Source organism: Halichoerus grypus, chromosome 8, assembly GCF_964656455.1.
Source record: "Halichoerus grypus chromosome 8, mHalGry1.hap1.1, whole genome shotgun sequence".
Lineage (NCBI taxonomy): Eukaryota > Metazoa > Chordata > Mammalia > Carnivora > Phocidae > Halichoerus > Halichoerus grypus.
The window spans coordinates 146901002-146904963 of NC_135719.1; the positions used below are offsets into that span (position 1 = coordinate 146901002).

At 58.3% G+C, this 3962-nt stretch overlaps 1 long non-coding RNA gene across 1 annotated transcript; it reads left to right on the forward strand.

The window, feature by feature from the left end:
- The first annotated feature begins 223 nt into the window (after window positions 1-223).
- On the forward strand, window positions 224-3962 carry LOC118540736 (uncharacterized). Its single transcript, XR_004919779.2, has 2 exons — window positions 224-573; window positions 3751-3962. It is a non-coding gene; the product is annotated as an uncharacterized LOC118540736 (long non-coding RNA).

The window sequence follows — 3962 nt, forward strand, 5'->3', positions numbered from 1 at the left end:
ATTACTTAAAAGTAAAAAAAAAAAAAGAAAGAAAGAAAAGGAATAAAATCCAAACACACTAAAGAAAAGGATAAGGAGGTACACTTCTCATTGCACCACCTTTGGTGCCTTTGGAGCTGACCTTCTGGAGGGGAAGAGGCCAGAGCAAGACAAAGCACTAAGTCCCGTTTCACGCGCCCTGCTTCGGCAAAGCCCTGCGGCCCCGCGGGTGAGAGGCCTCCGCAGCAGCATCTGCTGCCCTCTAGGAGAGTCCGTTTTCCAGAAGATCCGCTCCGTGCCGGTCCCAGAGCGTTTCCTCACTCCTGATGCTAAGTCGCATGCTGTTTCCCTGCGTTGAACACTGGGGGCTAGGGTTGCCCCCGTGGACGCCTTCTAAGCAGCATCTCCCTTCCCCCCACCCCCCCGATCGTCTGAAGGGTCCAGACCACTCGGTCGGTCCCCATCTGGACCCAGCGGATGGGGGTCCGGAGAGGCCAGGGGGCGCTTGCCTGTCTCCCAGCCTCCGCACTTCACGAGGAGGCTTCGGCACTGGCGGGGGCCCCCCCACCTGCATCTCCCTCCAGTCAGCTGCAGGTAGGTGTTGAGAGGTGGTCCCGGCCAACTTCCGCCCTTTACCTCGCCTTGATGGACCCCCAACGAGCTTGGGGCCCCGTCTTTGGGGGGAGGCGGGCTTGCCCAGGCCGTGCCCTCTGGGAGAAACATCCCCAAATAACGATACTTCCAGGCCGGGAGATCGGGAATGCCTGGGAGTCCGCCGCCGGGCTGCAGGGAAGGCTTCCCGGAGGAGGCGGCCTGCAGGTCGGGACCTCACAAAGGGGGAGGGGCGTTGTGGGGGAGAAGGAGAAGGGACTTGTAACTGCAACGGCCCCCTCCAACGACCCTGAGGCCAGGAGCTGAGGCTCGGCAGGGCGACGTAGGACGGCGACAAGGTACCAGGCCGCACAAGAAACGACGACGGCCCGGGGACGCCGGACGCGGGGCGGCCTCGGAGAACACGTCACAGGAAGTTCGTAGGAACTGGTCATCTGGCCAAGTGGACGTCCCGGGAATTGCTAATCGCCGACTTGCCTTGGGGCCGGAATTCGTGCTTCCGGGCGGCCTGATCCGCCTGTGCCGCCCCCTGCCGGTGCTTCTGTCCGCGGCTAGCGGCACAGTCCCGGCCGGGGCCGGGGCGGGCGGGGCTCCGAATCCCAGCGCGGCGATTGGCCGCTCCGCATCAGGTGTCCCCGCCCCGGCCAACCAGCGAGGGAGGCGGAGCCTCGCCGCCGGGCTGTGGGCGGGGTGGCAGGGTTGACGGCTCCGCCCAGAGCGGTGGGGTGTTGGGGAGAGCGACCTGTGTCCGCTCCCGGCCTCGCGGGACCCCAGGCCCCAGCGCCTTGGAGCCGCCGCTCCCGCCTCCCTTCCCCACCCAGCGGCCGTAGCCAAGTTTTCAAACCCCGAAGCGGCTTTCTGGGGATAAAGACACAAATCCTTGCCAGGGCCCAGGCCCTTCGGATCTCAGCCCTGAGGTCTCCGGGTCCCTCCTGTGGCCTCGAATTTCCCGCCAGCTCCTCTGCTCCAGCTACCCTGGCCTTCTGCCACCAGCTGCCTCCAGCCCCAGGCCTACACCCGGCCTGTGTCCTCTGCTTAGCCTGCCCTTCCCCCCACTCCTCCTCCCCCTTCTCCTGGCTTGCTCTGGCTGATCTTTCCAGAGCCTGCCGGCATGCGGTTAAGGTTCCACTGGGGGCTGGTGCAGACCCTGGGCATCTTCCTTTTTCCCTGCAGGGACCGCCTTGCCCTGGGCTGCTGGCCTGCTTGTATACAGCCCATGATCTTTCATCTCTCTATCTCCCCGCCCCAAGCAGACAGCCTGGTACATGGTAGGCACTTAGCCCCTGTGCAGATATGAACCAAGGAGAGAGATGATGGCTAAGGAACTAACACCCCTGGGCATCACCTGAGTACCAGACCCCGTGCCAGGCACGTCACAGGGCTGACTACAGTTATGTGATGGCCCTGGAAGTGAGGAACTGGGGTCCCCTCTTCCTGGCCAGTCAGGGAAGGCCAAGAGGCTGGATGGCTGGCCCAGGTTTCCTCAGCTGCACTGGTTAGGGGCAGGACTGGCGGGCTGGGGACACCCCCATGCCAGGCAGCCTGGGCCTTGGGTGTCTGCTGGAGAAAACTGATGGGCAGGCCCCCCCCAAGGGAGGGTCAGGGCCTGGGGCAGATTGGAAAGGGAAGGGGACTTGGGGAGGTAAGTGCTGTGTGCGCTCAGCCCAGCCACAAACCTCCTCTACTGTCCAATGACTGGATGGCCACCTTGAAAGTCCTTCAAAGCCCTTGCTGCCCCCCTCAACCCCATCTCATCAACTGCTACCCCAACCCCTTCTCCAGCTACACTGACCCATGTCAGCTCCCAGACCAAGGCCCCTGGGCCTTTGCACATGCTACTCCCTCCTGGGTCCACCTAGTCCTGCCCCCATCACGTCGTCAGGACCTGTGCCTACTTTCCAGACCAAATCTTGCTCAGCACCGGCCCCACCACAGTCCTGAAGACAAACAAATGCTGAGATCTGAATTCAAACCCAGCCCTTCTGCTTGACACACATGTGGCTGCCCGCAGAGAACAGCTTATCAGTGGGCTTGCAAAACAGGGCCGTCTACTTAGGGAGCACTCTGATGATCTGCTGGCATGGAGCTGGGGCTTTGGTGGACATTGAATCTCCAGGACACAGCCTGCAAGGTCAGACATGCAAAAAGGGCCTTTTGGTTTCCAAGAGGCTTGTTGACATGAACGCCTCTCACTTCAGCAACATCCGAGAGTGAAAATACTCTGCTTCCTCAGAGGCTAGTCCCTCTTCGCAGACTGCCTACCACCCACGCCCCACATCAGGCCAGTGGGCCTTCAGGGTCCACCCGAATCTCGAGCCTGAACTCGGGACAGGCTCAGCTCTGAATCCTGTGTGACATTGGGCTAGTTACTTCGCCCCTCTGATCCTCCATCTTCTTCCTCTAGCTTTCATTTCCAATAAAATTAGTAACAGGTACATGTCTTTAAAGGACCAATAGAACTACAAGGCTTATAATGACAAGCGGCAGTCCTCTGCCCCGCTCCGCACAGCCCGGGTCCTCCCTCCGAAGCACCCATTTGTGCTCTACTAGATGTTTTTTTTCTGGCTCTCATCTTTACACGTGTGACAGGCTTCTGCTGACAGTTGCTGATTTTCTGCCTTTAGATACAATCCAATGACTGCCTGCAGCTGAAAGATGAGGATTTAGCTCTGTTAATCTGCTGTCTCTTTAGATTTGCTAATTCTGGACGTTTCGTATAAATGGAATCACATATGGGGTACCTGGGTGGCTCAGTCATTGAGCAGCTGCCTTCAGCTCAGGTCATGATCCCAGGGTCCTGGGATCGAGCCCCGCATCGGGCTCCCTGCTCAACGGGAAGCCTGCTTCTCCCTCTCCCACTCCCCCTGCTTGTGTTCCCTCTCTCCCTGTCTCTCTCTCTATCAAATAAATAATTAAAAAAAAAAAAGAGACCCACTCAATCAACCACGCGTTCCCTCTCTGCCCCTCACCCCACCCACTTCTCTCCTAGCTCCTCCTACACAACCATATTACCCAGGGCAGGGGTTCTCACCCCAGGGTCCCCAGGGCGAACCCTGGGGAGGGGGAGGCCGGGGGATGGGAGTTTGGGGTTTCGGAAACTGGACAGAAAACACTGACATCCTCATTCTCACCCACCTCTAATATTTGCTTTCCCATCAGGAACAGGGGCCATAAACCTCAGCGATGTCAACTGCACCTGTGACTTTGTCACCAACAGAAATCCAGATAATTTCAAATCATATTGCAACTGAAGCCGAAATCTCTAAATTAATCTCATTTACACTCACCACTACTTCAAAATGATAAATTGTAGACTTGCAGCTTTGGTCCTATTATTTAATGTGTTAATAAATACACTACTACACCACACA